The 20,596-nt window shown below is 47.6% G+C and overlaps 1 protein-coding gene and 1 long non-coding RNA gene across 4 annotated transcripts in view; both read left to right on the top strand.

Moving 5' to 3' along the window:
• CUX1 (cut like homeobox 1) overlaps positions 1 to 20,596 on the top strand; it is a 347,445-nt gene that overhangs the window by 76,343 nt on the left and 250,506 nt on the right. The window lies entirely within an intron of this gene.
• Positions 1,759 to 13,452, top strand: LOC120878897. The gene is made up of 2 exons (XR_005724654.1): positions 1,759 to 4,307; positions 4,350 to 13,452. It is a non-coding gene; the product is annotated as an uncharacterized LOC120878897 (long non-coding RNA).

Below are 20,596 nucleotides of genomic sequence, written 5' to 3'. Positions count from 1 at the left end.
ATCCTGCAGGGACTGGCCGCTGGCTCCCTAGGCTTGGGTTAAATCCCACGCCAGTAACTGGCCTCAAACTTTGTGTTTTATCTCCTAATCCCAGTAAATAGGAGAGGCTTAGGGTGGAGCAGCCTGATGGGGAAAAGCCCTCTGGGGCATAGCTTTCCAGGGCATGTTTTGTTTGTATATTCTTGATCTTTTTTATATTCTTGATCTTTTTTTTTTTTAATTTGTTTTTGTTTTTATTGGGCTGTAGGATATAAGTTGGGAAACATCTTTGCAAGTTATGTCAGGGCATGGTTTTAGACAGTGTCTTCCGAAAGGAGGTAGGTGCAGAACACCTCCTGGAATGGAGGGACGCTGCCGTCCTGCATGGCCCCAGCTCTGCCAGGAGGTCGGGGCTGGTGCTCACTTGGGCTCCTCCCGCTATGATAAGGAGGCCTCGCTGTAGCACAGATTTCCAAGACACGTGAAAGACAAGTGTGCAGAATCTTCTGTAGGTTTGGAAACCTCTTAAGGCCTCAGTGGAGGGTGGGAGTGGGTAACTTTGGTGAGGAGTACAGAGGGGGATTCTTGGGGGTTCTGTGGTGTGAGGGTTGTGGAGGCGCATGGAGGGCTCTGATGAGTGCGGGGCCTAGGACCCAGATCAGACAGTGGGTTGTCACTTTGTCTGGGGCTTCAGTGCAAAGGAGCCCGACTTGTCTCTGACATCAGTTATTTCTTCTGATTATTCAACAACAGAGGACAGATTAACACTTACTGTTGAGGGAACACTTCTAGAAATTGGATGTGTGAAGATGAAGGTTGCTTAGAACTTTATTCTCAGGGTTTAAAAAAAAAAAGTTGGCTTGTTGGTAGGGAGGGCATCTGTGGGTTTGGACACAGACTAGCATCCTCATGCCTCACACAGCAGCCGAGGGAGCACCAGCCAGTGGGGCAGAGCCAGGGCCAGTGATCTTGCCGGACTTTCACCAAGTGGATTGATTCTTGCTGAAAACCTTGATGTTCCTCTTTGTTTCGGGAAAGCAGAAACTGTCCTCCCAGGGTCCTTGAGTGTCTGGTGGATCTAACAGGCAGACGCAAGCTCCAGTGGGGAGTCAAGTGAATGAGGTTATCCCCTGGCAGGGAGCTTGTGTTTTCCTGGACTGGTGCTGCCCACGGGCAATTGGGAAAGCCCAGGGCCCAGAGTGGGGTTGGGGTGGAGGTGAGGGGCCCGTGGGACAAGCCAGGAGCACGAAAGCACCGCGGAGGGTAGAGCCCTGATTTTTTTGTTGAGAATGAAGTTCTTTCAGTTTCAGTTTTATGTCATTAGATGAATACATTGCTAGTCAATTGATATTATTGCTTCTGTCTTTTTAAACTCAAAATTGTAGTTAATCTGAAGGAGATGCCATTGCTCTGCATATTAAGTTTCATGCCTTTCTTTGACTCAAAAAAAGAGTCCCCTTCGAAGAAAAATGTTTTAAATTTGAATTTTGTGACTAAACATCTACTCCCTGTTGAGTTAATGATTGATAACTGAACGTCCAAGACTGAGGGTATTTCTAGGTTGGATCACTTTCTATATTTATCAGTGCAGGTGACTTACTGGCTGGTGTCATCGGGCAAATGGCTTAACCTCCCCAGAATGTCAGTTGCATCATCTATAAAAGGTGTAATGGCAGGGCCCAGCTCACAGGGGTGGGTGTGTGTGTGTGGGTGTGTGTGGGTGTGTCTGTGTGTGTGTCTGTGTCTGTGTGTCTGTGTGTCTGTGTCTGTGTGTGTGTGTGTCTGTGTGTGTGTTACCTAGTATGTGTGTGGCATATATTGTGTGTGTTTGGCATGTAATGTGTGTGTGTAGAGCTCCACACAGGCCCAGCACCAACAGTTTGGTTCGTGTTTGTTGTGAGCATTAATTTGGAGCGCATATTACCAAACACATGAGATGCAGTTGATTTCTGCTCCTCAAAGTCAGCTTTAAGAACTTAAAAAAGAACCCACAACAAATAAAGGTAGTTTTCACCCAAAATGTTCCAAAAGTTGGTTTGTAATAACAGTTAATCACTTTATAAATATTTTCCAGCACCTTCCACATGCCAGATGGTTTTGCTCTGGGGATAAGATCCTCTCCCCAGTCTTAGAAACTTCCTTATATTCTCACCAAGGAGGTACACCATCCCGATAAGGCACCTTAAGTGTAGGATGGTGTCTAGAATCTTCTAAATGCAGACTTTCCCCCAGAAACACTCTGAGATCAGTGGCGGTTAGTTCCAAGCTGCCTGTGTCACAGTGGTTCTTACTGTAGGTGAACAAAGCTGCTTTCTGAGGCTTGGTTCTCAACCTTTGAAGCAATGGTGAATGTTAAGGGCCACCCCCCCACACCCCGAGAAATGCATGTTTGCACAGTTTCTCCTGGACCCCTGAAACTCACTGGGGAGCCCCTGGCTCAGAGCTTGGCTGCAAGGCAGGTGTTGGTTGTCTCAGTGGTCTCAGCCACTGTGCTGGGAGCTCTATATGTGTCCCCTCTTCATGTTCCTCCTAGTTGTGCCCAAGCTAGGGGCAGGAGGATGAAAGATGGGGGTGGGGGCCGCATGAGATGAATGCTGAGGCTTCGGCTGCTGGGCAGAGGCCACTGCTCCGGCCTCTAGGCTGGGTGCTGAAGAACAAGAGGTGGGTGGAGGAACTGGGCCACTCCCACTGATGAGGGTCCCCCAGGCTGGCAGCAGGGACAGGTGCCTCTGTGCTGGTGACATGTTCTTCCTGCCTGAGACTGGTGAAGAGCATGGCTGGGCTGGAGACGGCTTTCTCTGAGTTCTTGAAGCTTCGTGCTGTTAGAATTGTGGGTTTAGTGCAGGCCAAACCCCATGCCCTTTGCTCTTTTGTTGCTTCCATCAGAGCCTAGGTGCAGGCCAGGATTACCTTTGATGCCTCTGAGTTAATAAACCTAATGGCAGGTTAGATGACCAGGGATGTGGAAGGCCCTGACCGGAACCCATCTAGAATACCAGGCTGGCTCCTTATTCCGGGAAACTGAGTTACTTCCCATGGTGGATGGGGACCAAGATGGAGCAACATCGCTAGGATTTCATGATTCTACCTAGGAATTGCTTTTTTCTTATTTTCCCATTTGGTTAAATTTTAAGTTTGCTCCTGGGACCAACATTTGTCTTGATAAGGATCTTACAGCTGCTACTCGGCCGAGCTGGGACTTGAACCCAGGCCACCGGCTCCCCAAGTCAGTGCTTTTAACTGCTGCACCAGGCTGCCTTGCCGATGGGCAGAGCATCCAGAGTAGTGCTGGCCCACAGGGCCCGGTCACAGGACATTTTCAGGGGGTGCCATCCCAGCCCACTGGCTGCGGCTATTTGAATGCGATGCTCGACTATCAGAAGGGTCTCCAGTGGAAGGCTTGGTTCCAGGCAGAGGACAGAGATGGGTTTTGCTTTGTTGCCTTCTTCTCAACAATAGAGGAGCTATCTTCTCTGGGGAGGAAGAAAGGAAAGCCTCAGACTCGAGATGCCACAATTTTATCATAAAACCATTTTTGGGCCTCGTTTTGTCCTGGCAGAGTGTCCAGCTCCTACCCCAGACCTGTCAGACTTTGGTATTAATCTGTGTTATAAGGGGTCACATCTCTTCTGTGAGATTTAAAACTGACCTGCAGTTCAGGAGCTCTCCTTGGGCATTTTCCCACCCTGATGTATTTTGCCAGAACATTTCTTGCTGTCTTGAGCGTTAATCCTCATGACACCTGGTCCACCAGGCTGACATTGCTCCTGCCAAAACGCACCTGGCCTCTTTCTCTCATCAGCATATCTCTCACTCCTGTTGTCAGGGACAGAGCTTGTCCCCTACCCTGACCAGGGCATACCTTCCCAGGATCATCACCAACACTGACCACACTGGATGCCTTGCTTGTCCCCACCAGGGAAGGTGACCCTGAGCCCGACACCAGCCATAGCACCACAGCCCCACAGCCCCGCCTCCCAGCTCAGCAGGCCCAGCTTCAAGAAGGGAACATTTTCTTTCCTGCTGACATAACCGCCTGTTCATGAGTGTTCATTTCCTGAGTGCCAGAATCTTAAGTTGCCCTCTCTGTCTCTGGCCAGAGTGTTTTCCTGATTTTTCTTTCTTTTTTTTTTTTACATTATTGGGAAACTGTTGTAGAGATGTCAGGAGCTGTCTTGAGATACGACTCTGGAAGAAATCTCGCCCAGTGGCTGGAGTGAGCTCGGTTTGTGGATTTCCCCCAGCTCTGGCAGTAGGGGAGGGCGAGGGCACCTGCTTTTGGAAAGTCCTCGGTCACCTGTCCATCGATCGGACTCCTCCTCGGGGAGGTTTCGGTCACCTGTCCATCGATCGGACTCCTCCTCGGGGAGGTGTGAAAGCATGTGCCCCCACCTGCGGAGGTGAGAGGGACAAGTGACAGGACGTCGCTGCAAACTTTGTGACTCCCTTCGAGCTCCCTGTGAGAGGAGTCAGCAGGCTGGAGGAGGGAGGGGGCAGTAATATATAGTTGTGGCCCGGGCCCAAATGCATTTAGTCACTGCCTCTATAGCCTTTATATAGACACTGCAGGGAGTGACTCAGCCTGGAAAAAGAGAGTCACTTAAAAATAAAGTTGCAAATCAGATGGACACGTCCTGCATAGGCTGCCCGAGACAGCGTGGCTCAGGCTTGGTGAGGAACCCAGGGGGCACCTTCGCCCGACGTAGCCCTGCAGGGGTCCCAAGGTGAGGATGGTCATTACAGCTGCGTCATGGAATTGGCACGAGGATTAAATGAGTTCACATAAGACTCCGATTTTTAAACTCTCAGGATTCAGACATTCTTTGCTACAAGTGGACACACTTGCATGTTGAACAGTGACTGAATTCTTAGCTTTCCTCTTGTTTTTGGCAAATGGACTGACCGTGGAGGCCTGTGTTGGCTTTTGTTGTTTGCATCCATCCTCGTGAGAATTAAAAGCCAGCACAGATGGGAGACTGGAAACGTTTTCCTTGTGTCTTAGTTTTCCTTGTGTCTCACTGGACACGGGAATGGGTTCATTGAAGACCCACTGCACTGATCTGACAGATTGTGACTTTTAAGAGGAGGACCAACCAGACACACACCTAGGGACATGGGCCTTTCAAGAAGGGTAGTGATGGGAAGGAGGCCTGTAAGCTTGAAGACCAGGGGGGTGCAGATGGGCACCCCCAGTGTCCCGCAGACTGCTCATACTCAGGGTCTAGGAATCTAGATGCACCCCTCTGCTGAGCCTGCAGCTGTGGTACAATTGCTTGCTCCCACTTTTGAAGAGGACGGGCCTGCAGGTCGGAGCTGTGCTTCCATCCCTTGTGTATATTTAGCTGTGCACCTTGAGTACTGTGGATGCTGAATGGTCATATTTATAGCATTCATTTAGTAATCTTTTCTTTACAAAACAGAAATAAAATATTAAAAAACATCAGCTATAGGGCGCTACAAGATTCGTTTCTCAAACAGGCAGATAAACTTTCATTTAACACTTCAATTTTATTGTGCGTGTGTGTGTACAGAATTTTTTTTTTAAATTTCAAGAAATGCCTTTCTTTGGCAGTTTCTCAAAGTATTAAACATAGAATTACCCTATGACCCAGTATTTCCACTCCTAAGTATACATCAAAAAGAACTGAAAAAACATCCATGCAAAAACTTTGTGTCCACTCAAAAAAATGTTGATAGCAGTGTTATTCAAAATAGTCAAAAAGTAGAAGCAACTCATATGTCCATCAAAAACTGACTCGATAAACAAAGTGTGATACACCCCTAGAATGGACTGTCATCCAGCAGAGGAATAAGATGTTATCACATGCATGAACTTGGAAACATTTTGCTCAGTAAAAGAAGCCAGACACAAATGATGGCATGTGTGTGAAATGTCCACAGTGGGCAAACCCATAGAGTCAGAAAGTAGATGAGGGTGGTGCAGAGGATGGGGGTCACTGCTGGAGCTCATGGGGTTTTTTGGCGGGGTGATGAAAGGGCTCAGGAGTTAGGTAGTAGTGATGGTTGCACAAGTTTGTGAGTGTGCCAGACAGCACTGAACTGTACACTTTAAAAGGGTAAGCTTTGTGGTATGTGAATTATATCTCAATTATGATTTTTTAATGACTTTCTTTGTGGGCTCTGGGAAATCCCTGCACAGGTGGTCTGTTTGCTTGTTTGCTCTCATCCTCTGAAGCAATTCCCCCACATCAAAGGATCCTGTGGATTTCATTTTGGCAGTAGCCAACCTGGTTTGGAAAAGGCCACTCCAATATTTGGCCCAATTATAAAGCCCAAATAATCAACTTGGATGCTTAATCATTCTAGAATCACCCACCGTTAAGTTGTAAGAAGACTTTAACTAGAAAAAGTTTAAACATTAAAAGTGAACTTTTAACTGTTACCAACTGAATTCTTGAAGCCCATTTATCAGCCCAAGAGGTTATTTTCTAGTTTCTTTTGGGCCACATTATTCCCCCTCGTTCCAGAGAGACCCTGCAGCATCCTCCCAAGACACAGAAGAGGCCTACTCTGGAGCAGAGGGTTCAGCTCAGGCTCAGACAGCTGGATCAAGTTTCGTCCTTGCTCTAGCATTCAGTAGCATTGAGACAGAAACTTATCCTCAGTTCCTCCATATGCAGTAATATATCCTGCCTACTTCAAAACGTCATAGTGAGGAGCAGGTGAGATTCCCGGAAAGTAAATGGCCAGTCCTACGCCAGGCTGGAGTGGCTAGTCAGTAAACAGTGACTGGGGTATTCAGGCCGAGTGACCTTGACCAAGATCACCAAATGGTCAGGGACCCAGATCCCTTACTTATAAAGGGAACTGACAGTATTCCATCTGCTGGGCAGGTGGAAATGAATTCAATTGTAAGGGACATATAAGTAAGTGCTCAGTACACACTTCTCTTCCTGTTTCCTCCCTCCTTTCTTTCCTTCCTCCTACAAGTAGTTCTGAGCCCTTTCCGGGAGCCAGGGGCCATCCGAGGTTCTGAGATACGGCAGACACCAAGAGAAGGTTCCAGCTTGTGTGGGGGGCAGGCAGGCAGTGACCACGTAAACAAATGACACACAGGATAATTTCAGGACAACATGGCAGTGAGTGTGGATGGATGAAAGATCTTCAGAGAATAGGGCAGTTTCATGAATTCAAAAAATGAAAAATGACCCTTTGCACCTCTCCCTGTTACTCTTGCTGACTTTGAGCAGGCTGTTTAGCTGTGGGGGAGGGGTCCCTGTAATTTATTTCTTTCAGCCTGATGGCCTCTGTTTGCTCCTATCACTCAGTGACTTTGAGACACCAGATTCAGTCCCTCTGCTTCCTAAGACCAGGGAACTTTTCCATCCGGACATCAGAAAGTTGGGTTGGTAAACATTTGAGTTGGAGGGAAGCCTTGTTCTGTTTGATTGCCTTTGGCCCAGAACAATGAATTCTTAGGTAATCAATGAAGAGTTACTCACTTGGCCTGTGTTGGTGACACGGGGTGTGAGCGGAACTGCTCGTGGAGTCCTGACGTGGGGGCCACGTGGTGGCGTCTGCAGAGCCCCCCGGCCACGCTTGCCTCCTCCGAGCGGCCTGACCTGACTCCCTCCCTGTGATGTCGCAGGGCTGGCGTTCCCTTTCCTTCCTGAGCCTCTGCGCAGCTTCCTTCATCTGTCTAGCAGTTTTCAAAGGGCTATTTTAAGCCCAACAGACAGATTCTCTGAGAGTTTAATAACCGTCAGAAGGAAAAGGCTGTAATTAGATGCATGTGGCGTGGAAGTTTAGTCGAGACCATGCTGAATTGTATAACCTCCGAGCCTCCATTTTCTCATCCAAAAAATGGGAGTGATGACAAGTCTCGCAGAATTATTACGAGTCAGACAAAACGTTGTAAACGGTCCAGAAGAACCTTGGCAAATAGTGAGAGCTCAATAAATGGCCTGTTGAGTGTAGGTTATAAATATCTAATCTTTTGAAAGAAGAAATTGTGTTCACAAGTGAATTTTAAAGCTATAAACAAACTGTACTTTTTTTTTTTTTGGCTGTACCACGTGGCATGCGGGATCCCAGTTCCTCGACCAGGAGTCAAACCCAAGCCCCCTGCAGTGGAAGCATAGAGTCTTAACCACTGAACAGCCAGGGAATTTCCCTCCCTCCCCCAACCCCCCAAGACTCTTAAAGCATGAAGTAGACCTATAGGCCTATAAGCTATAGACCTAGTTTCTAGGGCAGACTTGAATAGGTTCACTAAAATTAAAATACATGCCTTCCCTATGCATCTAGATGGTCATTTATCTCTCTTTGCATGGGTTTTCCTGTTCATGGAGTGGAAATATTTGCCCTGGACTCTGTCTCTGGAAACTCTGCTTTGGGAGCAGCCCATAGCTTGTCTTTCTGGTCGGCAACCTCAACTGAAGTACGTGTTGGGTGGAGAATGACATTCTCCACCTAGGTGTAGATGGCCTGGGTGTAGAAAGGAGCTCACAGCCTCTTCTCAATAAACATCCCTGTCATGTGCAGTTTGTTAGGAATGATGTCTAAATGGGAAAGCCTGAAAATTTGGTTGAAATTGTGATGAGCTGTTATTTATTAATGTTTATTACATCGAAGCATTATGTTAAGTGCATCACAGTCACTCAAGAAGGCTGGTGTCTTTAGTGCCACTTTACAGAGTATCAGCCACCTGCCTCCCAGGCAGACAGATTCCCGGGAACCACGTCATAACCGCTGTGCAAAACCGTCTCCTTTTAGCTTTCAGAAGTCGATTTTTGGTTAGTTAATTGTAAGCTGTTTCTCTTCTATTAGTTAAAACAACAACTAAAATATATCTAGAGAGAAAGAGTATTGCTCTGAAGTGACATACTCACATGAAGGTCACTGTGTGTGCTGGAAGTGAGTTTTGTGTGGTGAATACCCAGGGAAGAGCAGTTAGGCTGAAATCTGGCATTTACTTGAAAATGCTGGTCACCTTATAACCCAAAGCACAGGAAAATTTCCCCTTCTGTTTTGAGATTTTTGTCAGTCAAGAAAGAGACAATCAGATGACAAATCCCCCTGACCCTGAGATCTGTTGTCTTAGGTTTTTCTTGCTTTGTCCAGGGGGGCTATGGCCATCGAGCAATAAGGATTGAACCTGGGTTTCCTGCATTGCAGGCAGATTCTTTACCATCTGAGCCACCAGGAAAACCCAGCGCATAGGAATGGTCAGGGTTAATCATTGAGCACTGATTTGTTTTTTTGCTGTACCACTTGGCATTCCAGATCCCAGTTCCTCAACCAGGGATCAAACCTGAGCCCCCTGCAGTGGAAGCACAGAGTCTTAACCACCAGGGAAGTCCTGAATGCCGATTATTGACTGCTGTCAGCTCTTGGTTTTAACCTGAAAGTGTGAATTGCAGAAAAAGTAATTTACAAGAAGCATTACATGAGCCTACCATGCAGAGTGTAATCATTTTGTGTGTGGCCCAGTGTTTTAACAGGAAGATAATATGATATCATTAATACAGTTAAGGAATGCTATATTTGGAATCAGGACACTTAGATCCTGACTCTCGTTCCACCACTGACTGGGTTTGAGGGCTGAACAGGCTGGTTCCTGGTCGGGTCCCCTCTGTTGCTCGATGGCCATGCAGCGTGGCCAAGACCCAAGGGCCCTGGAGCTGGGCCAGCCCTTTCCTGCTCCGGCTCACTCCTGTTCACCCTCCATGGACCCAAGACTTCTGGGCAGTCCTTTCTTCTCAGTGGATTGCCTGGTTTACCTCTTGGGGGTTTTCTATTTAGAATTAATTCTTCACAGCAGCAGATCAACAAGGTGATCTCATTTTATGTGGAATGGCGTGAACCGGGGCGCTCTGTTTTGAGAGCTCTGGTCACTTCAGGGACACAGCAGGAAGAGCTCATAATAATGCCCAGTACTTACTGAGCTCCAAGCACTGTTCTAAAGACTTTTAACAGTGAAAGTGTAAGTCGCTCAGTTGTGTCCAACTCTTTGTGACCCCCAGGCCAGAATACTAGAGTGGATAGCCTTTCCCTTCTTCAGGGGATCTTCCCAACCCAGGGATTGAACTCAGGTCTCCCGCATTGCAGGCAGATTCTTTATCAGTTGAGCCACCAGGGAAGCCCAAGAATACTGGAGTGGGTATCCTATCCCTTTTCCAGCAGATCTTCCTGACCCAGAAATCGAACCGGGGTCTCCTGCATTGCAGGCAGATTCTTTACCAACTGAGCTATCAGGGAAGCCCAATACTCACAGAAGCCTGTGAAAGTGGGTGCAGGGCTGAGCCCCTTTGAGGAGGAGGAGGTCCCCTAGGGCATCACAGCCCAAAAGCAGAGAAGCCAGCTAGAGGTTGGGAATGCAGGCCTGCTCATGGCAGGTTTGAGCAGCCCCTTGGGGTGGGACGGGTCCCCCAGCTGCCTCCCCCACCCCACACAGTCCCCTGCCTCCCCGACAGCCAGACTCCCCAGCACAGTTCAGGGAGGGAGTAGCCACTGGACTGCTTCACCTGTGGGTAACTTGCATCCTGGGCCACTTCAGCTGCAGGACCCGCCCTTGGTGTTTCCTACTTCGCATTTGAAAAGTCACTGTTTTAGTTCTGAAGTCCAGTTGGGGCCCCAGTTTAGCCCCACATTTATTCATTCATTCACTGACTCTCCTTCTGCCGCCAAGAGCATCTGCAGTGAAGTACCCTGAGACTGGACCCTTAGTGCCAGCTGGGCTGTTCCTAGGGAACCCCCAGCCTTGGGGAGGGGAGATGACCTCAGCTCCTCACACCTTCCGTTCCACCTTCAACACTGTGCCACAAGAAGTGTGCATTTGTAAGGTACTGGGTTCATTTTAACCCTGCAAACGTTTTGAATTAAACAGAACTTGGCACACGCATCTTTTTCTAAGAAGTTCTTGTGTGAGGGAATAGCCCTTGGGCAGAAAGATTCAGGAAGTATGACTGCCTTGGCCTCCTCTGGGCCTCACTCAGAGGCCTCACACAGAATTGTACCTGCATGACATAGTCTTTATATAATCAGTCATGTAACCAGGCTTATTATTTTTTTTAACAGGAAGTATTTCTGGCATACCCCAAAGCATAAAAACAGAACACATAGTCCTGTGCCCTTTGTGATGACTGGCAAGATGTTAATGTTTTGTCCATTTGCTTCTGATGCCCCCCTTTTTCTTTAAAGGGAAATAAACTGTTACATATGCAGCCAAAATCCCACCTCCGTGCCTTTCCTCTCCTTTCCTCCTCAGATGTAAGCTCATCCTAAAGCTGATGTTTCACCACCATACGCTTTTCACACTCACAGCAATGTTTATGCATGCATGAATGACCATAAACAATAGATATTGTTTTATATCTACATCTGTTTTACTATTTATGCACATGGAAGGCAAGTGGTATCTTGCAATGTCTGTATATATCATTTGACACCTGGTCTCTTTAAACATTTATTCCACTATGTTCATGAATCACAGAAGATGTGTCCATTGCCCTCCTGAGATGAAACGTGGATTCTTCATTGTTGTTGACACTTATTATTACACCTGTCCTGGGAAGGGGGTTCAGGAGTTCCCCAGGGTGGACCCCCAAAAGCATGGCCTCTGATCACAGCTTGGCCAGGTGGGTGGGTGTAGCCTCACTGTCTCTATGCTACCCCCGCAAGCTCCCAGTAGCTGTTCTGGCCATGCCCTCAGTGGGTTTTGCTGTTTCCTTATTTCTCATGAGGGAGAACATCCCCTTGTATGATGACTGGCCTGTACAGTTTCCTCTTTTGCATCTCAACTGCTTGTATCTTTTACCCATTTTCCCATCGGGCTGTTAGCTGTTTCCTTACCGACTTGTAGAAAGTTTTTATATCCAAAATCTAGATCCTTGTTGCTCACATACATGGCTGTTCTCTCCTCCCGGGGCATGGCCTGTCTTCTCACTATGTTTATGTTGTCCTTGGTCACCTGGAAGGTTTTAATTTTAACGCAAGTGACTTCTCTTCCCCACCTTCCCCCGTAACCTAGTCTTTGATGTAAAGTTTGGTTATTTGAATCTTATTTCAGAAACTCTGCCTCTACTGATACCATAAAGACAGTCTCCTGAGTTTTCCTCAGCCGACCTTTGGTTTTGTGTTTATATCAGGCCTGTATGTGAGCATCATGTGCATGGTGAGTCGAGGCTCTGATTTATCTCCGTCCATTGAGGGCTCCTCAACCCAGAACCATCTACCATGGGGTCCACCTTTCCCCACCTCTGCCAGGTACCACACCCGCCTCCAGGTTCCCAGGCTGCCCAATCCCACACTGTCTGGATGAGTATTACTATATTACTATTATAATCATTTCCACACTGTTACTAAGTCTTGGTATCTAGTAAAGGAACATCCTCTTGGTTCTTCAAAACCATCTGGACTGTGCTTCTGTATGACTTTTATTTGGTGTCATTTGAAAAATTCTGTTGGGATTTTTATTGCATTGAATTTGTAGATTAATCTGGAGAGACTTTATAAGGTGTTTTGAGTTTAGATGGAATGACTCTGGATCTTATTCTTAGGTGGGTTTCATTCCATGCTTGACTCCAGGGATCCATGAAAACCACACTCTGTTAACTTACTCCAGTTCCTTGTGTGGATACAAAATAGTCAACATTGAAGGATTGATCATTGTAGTCTGGAGCCAGGCATAAAAATAAACCCCACTCTGTTATCATAGGTGGCTGTGATTAAGATCAGGGGAAAGGTCGGCTGTGGGTCCCCTCACATTGACAGTTTCCTTCAGAAGATTAAGTGGTTCTTCATTTTTGGCCCAGGTCATCAGTAGCTTAAAGCCATTACTGTCTATTGGCTGTTTGGTTTGTCTGAAATATGGGGCTAGTCTCAGCCTATTTCCCTGGGGTCAGGTGTGTTCACATAATCAAAGTGCCAGGAACCCCATATCGTATGCATGTGTGTGTGTGTGTGCGCGCGCGCGTGCATGCATGTGTATGTGTGTGTACACAAAGCAGCCTTCTCTGGGGAGGAATGCACAGTGCTAGGCTACAGAGATGTCCTTTTGTGCCTCTGCATTTTAAAATGTGCGTTCTTTATTAGTAGAGTGTTTTCAGGCTTATTTTTGAGACAGGCTTGTTCAGCCACAGTCGTATGCCCTTTGGAAATGACAATTTGTGAAGCTGTCAGCCATGGGCAAACTGAAGAAAAATGAAGACGCCTTTTCTGTTGATGTGTGTTCAGGGATTTTCATCAGCCCAATGCAGTTCCCATGACCTGTTCAGGCAAGGGCGATAGCTTCTGTTTCCTTTCATTGAAAGTTGGCAACGAGGATATTTTTACTTATTTTGTTTACATGTAAGCAACCCATGGAAAATATCCCATGTATATTCAAATGGATACTTTGCCACAGTAAAGGGGAAAAAAAAAAAAAAGGACTAGTTCTGACAGTGATTGGAGACCAAAAATGAAAAAAAAAAAAGACCTGTGAATAGGGATGAAGAAATTAAAGTGAAAAAATATGGGAAGAATAGGTTGGGCTAATAAAATAAAGGGTAAAACTTGGGGTTTAACTCTTTTTGCTGTTGTTAGGGAAATGTTTAGCTTTCTTTCTCACTTTTTCTTTTTTTCGAAACCCATTTGCACTTGAAACTAGATAAAATGTTTGACTGTATTAATTTTCCTGATTATAAGTGTGGGAAAGGAGTTCCATGGTAACCCTTCTTAAGTAAATGAACTGATATGTTAGAACCAGAAGAGTTGAGAGTAATTTTTATTTTAAAATTCTTTTTGCATTAACACATCTGCAGTGTTGAGGAATATATGGAAAATTGAAATAGTGCTTCTATCCTGCCGTGTCTCCAGCATGTCAATAAATCACCTTTTTTTTCCTTTTAAAATGTCTGGCCTTGTAATTTATGTTTGCATAACCCATTACTAAATTCATAGTAGGTGTTTTAGTTGGCAGGCATTATTCCAGGAATTCTGAGGATCTTAAAAAAAAATGCAGAGTCTTTGTTAGTATTTATATTTAAGTGGACACTTTCCTTTAAAAAAATGAATTAGATTTAAAAAAAAGAATTTGGAGCTGACTATTTACCTTATTCTTAAGCCAACAATATTAAAGCCCTTACTTCCACATTATCAATTGTCATGAATTTCTTAATAGACTTTATTGTTATTCTTTCTCTTTAAAATTAAAATTGGCAGAAGAAAATGATATTAAGCTCATACGAGTTTCTAGATAATTTTCCATAGGTTTCATATTGCACAGAAAATAAAAATTTGTTTCCCTAATTTTTAAATTTCTTGAATGCCACTGACCATCTTAGGTATAAAGTGAAGATGAATATATTCATTCATTTACACTGTTTGGTGCTTGAACAGAAATAGCAACGTTCGGGGTTAGTTCGCATACTTGTGGCTTACCTTTGAGACTTTCTAATTTTTAAGCAGACATTTAAAAATAATCATTATGTCTTCTAGTCCCAAGTTAGGAGACGTTTTAGAGCTTTACTTTGAAATGATGAAAAAAGTTATTTCTGTTTTGAAATTTTTTTTAATTGATTTTTTTTAAATGGTAGTTAGAAAGTTGGGAAGGCCACTTACAGTTTTCAGAAGAAGTTTGTTTTATTTGAACATGCTTGCCTTCTCTTTTCCCAACCCCCGTTGACTGGTTAATAACATTTTCAATATAAAATATGTATTTCAGCCCATTTGAAATCTCTGTGGCCAATCAGAAGAGAAATTGTTTCCCCCCTGGGAGCCTTAATATATTTATCAGGAGGTCTACAGCCTCTTCAGTGTCTTTGTGAAAAAGAATACAAAGTTTTTAGTGGTATGTTTAAAAATTCAGAGTGTAACCTGCTCAGACTCTGTTCTAAAAGTCCACTTGTGCTATAGAAGTTTGAAAGCTTCTCTTACTTTCTCCTACTTTAGTTAGGCATTAAAAGAAATGACAGCTTTCTGTTGTTTTTGTTTATGTTAAAGATGTAGCTAATTTGACATTTCAAAGTACCTTATTTTCATTATAATTTTAGTTCCTTATCAGAGATGTTTATTTTGGTGGTATTGCTCTGACAACCTTCTACACTTACGGAATAATTTCTCGGGTTCCAAAGGTGCTTCTTCCATTTCTGCATTTATTTCTGGAAACTTTGGGCTCTTATTCACTCTTCCTGGAGAGGTGCAGGGTTTTGAGACTCTGCCTTACTTCTAAAAACCCAGCTCTCAGTCCAGAGCCATTCTTGCAAGAACAATGAAGGTGGATTACAGAAATGGTATCTCAGCTTTCAGGAGATGAGAAGCACACTTTCTGCTTTTTGTGGAGTTCTCTTTCCCCGCTCAATCTCCCCTGGAGTTGGTGGCCCCATCAGTCATCCTAAGCCCTGTGGTCATGTCCCAGAAAGCATTTCCACTAAGGGAAGGTGCTGTGCCAGAAGCCGGGAGAAAGGAAAAAGGAGGTGTTTATCGTCCCGAAGACGCCTTCCAACTTTTATTATTAACTCCTTTCCAAAGTAAACTTTCGGGTTTGTTTCAAGTCACTTCTGGCCAAAGTACAGTTGGGTTTGCTATGTCCTCTAGGGGGAGAGGTGAAAACAGCATCACCCTGGGTGAGGACAAGGTGGGGGCCTGTTCCTTTCGGGAAGGGAGGGGGTCTGAATGACAGGGGGTTGGGGGGACTGAGAATTGGGGGGCATGAGTAAACATGGCCACCTCAGCAAGCCTTCCACAGCCCTGTGCAGGGCCATGGACTGCGGGCTGGGCCCTCTGAGAGGTGCTGAGGTACGTGGAGCCCCCCAACCCCACCTGCCCCCCCACCCCAGCCCAGTCAGAGACCGGCATGGAATTAGATAGTTTGGATAAAGAGTCATAAGTGACAAAGTGGTGGGGGCAGTGCCCAGCAGACGCTTAAGAGAAGGGGCTCTGGTGTGGATGCAGGGGCCCTGACTCGGGTCGGGGCCAGCGCGTGGCCGTCACCAGGAGTGGACAGTCCGAGAGGGGGTGGGGACGGGCTCCAACCAAGGCTGGAGAGGCTCCAGGGCAAGGCTAAGGAACATGGACCTTGCTCTGCCCAAGGCCCTGCCAGTATTCCAGGGCACATGCCCAGGAGGGACCCAGCCCAGCCTACATGTCCCAGAGTTGGTGCCACACTCTGTGGCATGGAGCATGGATGCCCTTGGAGCAAAGGTGGGGCCGGAACCTCCGGGCCCCTGCCCTGAGGGGCTCCATGGGAAACAGCTGTTCTCCCACAAATAAGAGATGTTCTGTCCACTCAACACACGCCTGTCGTGTGCCTTCTCTGGGCCAGGCACTGAGGATGCAGCAGAGAACAAAGGACCAGCCCCCGCCCCTGGCAATGTCGCATTCGAGTGGAGGAGACAGACAGCCAGCGAACAGATGGGAACGGGTTCCAGGGGATGCTGATCATGGGATGGGGAGAGAGAGATGGAGAGTTTAGCAATTGCTTGGCCAAGAAGGGCAGGAGGGAGGCACAGGGTAACGAGAGAAGGTTTTAAGGGGGTGGCTTTGCCACCCTGGGGGTACCCAAGCTTGTCCTAGGCAGGGGCAGGACGGGGGAAGGAGAATCCATGTGTGGTGGGGTATACTTCCAGAGCAAGGCCAGGGTCACAGAGTGGAGAGGAGAGGGATCTGCATTCCAGAGAGTGGCATCAGCTTTCCTGGAGAAGTAGGAGAAGTTGTTCTTGAAGAGCGAGCAGTGGACTGAGTGCTGGGGAAATGGACAGAGTGTGCAGCCTTGGAGACGGTTGGGGAGGGACTCAGCAAAGCACAGGTGCATGGACAGTGGCGCTGGGCATCTCGGGTGGGTTGTGGTGCCCAGCCACCAGGTGTGCAGAAGGGGACAGTGGGTGTCCTGTTGAGGATGGCGAAAGTCAGGTGACCGACCCTGTGGTCCCCACTGGAAGCATTCAGCCTTCTTGCCTTTTCACCAAGTTGCCCTGGCCTGGATACTTTTGAAGTCTTGCCAACCAATTACTTACAGGTCATGAAGCCAAAGTTCTCATGTCTCCGAATTTTAAAGGTTAAGAAATCAGCTTCACTTCCAGCCATGGAGGAGCCACCCTATGTCAGTTATTTTCCTAATTTAGCTAATTATAAAAATCTCCTGGGTGTGTGCTTGTTAAATAAAACTACCGTCGCTGGGCCCCACCCTAGACAGAGTGAGACATAATCTCCCGGAAAGGGCCTGGGGACCTGCCTTTAGAACCAGCACCTCAAATTCTTACTCAGGGGCCGACTGGGGCACCAGTCTCCCTCGGTCTCATCCCAGCTGGGGTGATTTCTTCCTCCCCGAGGATGTAGGATGGAGAAAGCCAGGGCTGTGGTTGGGATCCCTCTGTCTCCCCACAGTGATGCTTGGGGAGTGTGTGTCCAGTGGCCACCTGAGCCCTGTGGTCAGAGCAAGAAGGTATGGTCAGTCTCGTCGTGAGTGAGGAAAGCAGCCTGTGAACGGTGTTAGTGCTGTCACTCCTGCAGGCAGCTGGGAACCTTCTCGAGGTTCCAGAAGGCCTTTGGGAATGAGCATTGTCACAGTTGCTCAGACCTGGAAGTGTTCTCCGGGTTGTCTGGTCCAGTCTGCTTATTATCGCATGTGAGGACACCTAGGTCTGTGTTTGGCCCAGCCTCCGTGCTGCTTGCGGATGGTGCTGGGCATCTAGGATTGTTTTTGCTCAGTGATCACCAGGCTTTGGCTTCGGCCTTGGTTGTTCAGATGTCAGAGCCCCAGGTGGTAGGGGGTACTCCAGAAGGAGCAGGCGCCCAGACTGGACATCCCCCAACCTCAGCAGGACAATGAGTGGGCATCCTGTAGAGATGACTCTGCCTTCCGAGTGTGGTGAATGGTAGAAACCAGGTCTGCGAGCCATGCCCAGAGGAGGACTTGGTGTGGACGGTCTCTTCAGGGCTCCCTCGACGACGCCTGCAAGTACGAGCATGCTTGTGCTTACATGCATGTGTGTGTTCTTTGGATGACTTAAAGCAGTTTTACAAGCAGAAAGTATGGCTCCAATACTGACCATGGGTGTTGGTGCTCAGAACTCATGGCACCCCAGGCACTGTGCTCATTCACTCTGCATGTGTGTTCCACGTGTTCATCACAGGGGGCTCCAGAGGCTGGCTGGCTCGCTGCCCTGTCCTAGAGAGGAGCCCAAGGTTGAACTTGACTGGGACATAGCAAAATCAGGACATCTGAGCCAGCCAGCCTGGCCCCAGAGCCCACCTCTGCATGCTCAACTCTTCACCCCTGGAGTATGGGACCCTGTGCCACCAGCACTCAGGCTAAGCAAGTCTCCTGATTTTCCCATTAATGATTTTAGTGATTTTCTGGTTTATTCACTTCATGCTCACTAGCTCTCTCTAGCAGATCTGATTTTAACAGACACCAAAGATTTTTATAAATCATGGGAGATGGTCTTAAGTGGAGAAAATTCTTTCTTCTTATCCACGCTCTTACCTCCTCCTCATCCCCATGCCCCACAAAAGTTGGGAGAAGGGCAGATAACAATTACCATAGTGAGCATCCTAATCTAGGTACTCCCTCGGCTTTAAAGACGCTGGTCAGTGAGAATGGTTTCGACCTTTCTGGCTACACCCTAATTCCATTTGTAGTACTGGTATGAAGGTGTTGGTGTAAAATCAATCCATCACTTGGGGAAAATTTTTTTAAAGTCAGATTTATATTCATTCATTCCTTTTTAAGTCTCCATTCTGTGAATTTGGGCAAATGTGTACCATTATGAACCACCACCACAATCATTACATAGGGCAGCTCCCCCGTCCCCGGGTTCCTCTGTTCCTCTTTATAGTCAGCCCCTTCCCTACTCCCAAGCCCTTGGTGACCACTGATCTGTTTTTCTGTTCCAGTTCTGTATCTTCTAGAATGTCACATAAGTGGTTACAGAGCCCCCAAGTCTGGCTTCTTCCCTGTAGCGTAATGCATTTGAAACTCAGCTGTGTTGTTGAAAGTACCCGTAGTTCCTCCCTCTTTAGTGTTGAGTGGAGTTCCTTTGTATGGGTATGGACCACAGTGGGTTTAGGTTCATGCTGCACTTGATCTCAAGATCCCCAACATCCAGGCTCCTGGAAACATTTAAAGCTGTACACAGCCTTGTGCCCAGTACTGCCTGATACCCTGAGCAGTTTGCTAGGGAGGCCGGACAAGTGCACTCTGATTCCTGGCAAGAACAGCCACATCACTGCCCTGCTGCTTTGGTTTGCATCACCCACCCACCCTCCTTCTGAGTGCCAGGGTCTTCCTTGAAGGAGACGGGGTTAGTACTCCGTCAGTGAAGCTGACCAGTTCCTGGTCCTGTGTTCCAAAGGGAAAAAAGGCTTGAGAGTCACTGGAAACAAGCTCACTCAGAGGATTCCAGCCCCCTGGTTACGGAGGCGGTGGGCGAGGCTGGAAGGCCACAGCTGCGCTGAGCGACAGGTGTGAGAGGTGGCAGGCGGCAGCACTTGCGTCAGCCGGGCGCCTCGCCCCCTTTGCCCTGTGGACTGTAGATGCTCTTCCTGTACTCCCTTATGTTGTTGCTTCATTCCTCTGCCCTGTACTTTCTGCTGTTTGTATGCTCTGGGAGGGTGAGAACCATACCTCCGTTCCTTCTCCATCCTTGGTTGGATCTGGGATTGGTTGATCGATTAGACACCCTAGTGCAGGTGTGCAGAGTGGCCCAGGCCTCCCTACCTGGCCCAAGGATGCTGTCATCACAGCTGGGCAGGGAGTGGCGAGGGGCTCAGCAATCACTGTCCCATTTTGTCACATTCTTCTGGAGAAAACCGAAGTCCAGGGAAGGACACCAGCTTGCAGAGTCACACGAGGGGCCGGGACACGCTGGAAGGGTCTGCTTCCCCTCTCCCCCTGCCATCAGTTGCCCTGCACAGCTCATCTCCACGCCGTAAATTTGAAAAGTCAGAAGGAAAAGGGCAGTGTGCCGGGCTTCCTTGAGCCAGGTGGCTCTTTTAAAGCCGGGGCTTGTTGCCAATCTGACCCCGTTTCCATGGAAGCAGCCAGCGGGGGCAGCTTGTTCCTGTCAACCTGAGGTCTGGTGGAGCCTCAGCCCCTGACGGCTCGCCAGCTCACTCCCTCGGAGGAGGGGACCCAGGAGCCCTGTGAGAGGCTCTCTCCCCCTTGCTTTTTGCTACGGAATTTGGCTGGAAGGGAAAGTTGGTGCATTGCTCATACCAGCCTGCACTTCCCCCAGGATTGGCACAGGGTGGACTTCGTCACTGCCCTGGGGAGACCTCCTTTGGGAGCCCTGCTTAGGGGTGGGGTCCCCCTTAGAATGTGGTTCTCCTGTCGTGCCTGGAAGCTTGGCATGCCGCAGGCCATGGGGTCACAAAGAGTCAGACATGACATAGAGACTGAGCAACATCGTGCCTGGAGAACCTCGGAGACAGAAACAGCCATCTCATACGTTTAAATTTTGTGCTACAAGTGAGCTCTTGAAAAGACTAAATATTTCAACGAAATCTATTTCTTGAAGTTAATTTCTTCAAGCTACCAACCTCTCTTTCTCGCAGAGACTGCCGTCCAGTGGTTGTGGTTTGATGACCCGATGGTGAGAGGAGATTTGCCTGCTCTCCTGTCCAGCAGTTTTAATGTCTTGGCATTCCTGAGCAGAGTCTGCTTCGTCTCACGCTG

Source organism: Oryx dammah, unplaced genomic scaffold (assembly GCF_014754425.2).
Source record: "Oryx dammah isolate SB20612 unplaced genomic scaffold, SCBI_Odam_1.1 HiC_scaffold_2, whole genome shotgun sequence".
Classification (NCBI taxonomy): Eukaryota; Metazoa; Chordata; class Mammalia; order Artiodactyla; family Bovidae; genus Oryx; species Oryx dammah.
The sequence above is the reverse complement of the archived record's forward strand: the minus strand, read 5'-3'. Positions and strand labels throughout refer to the sequence as shown.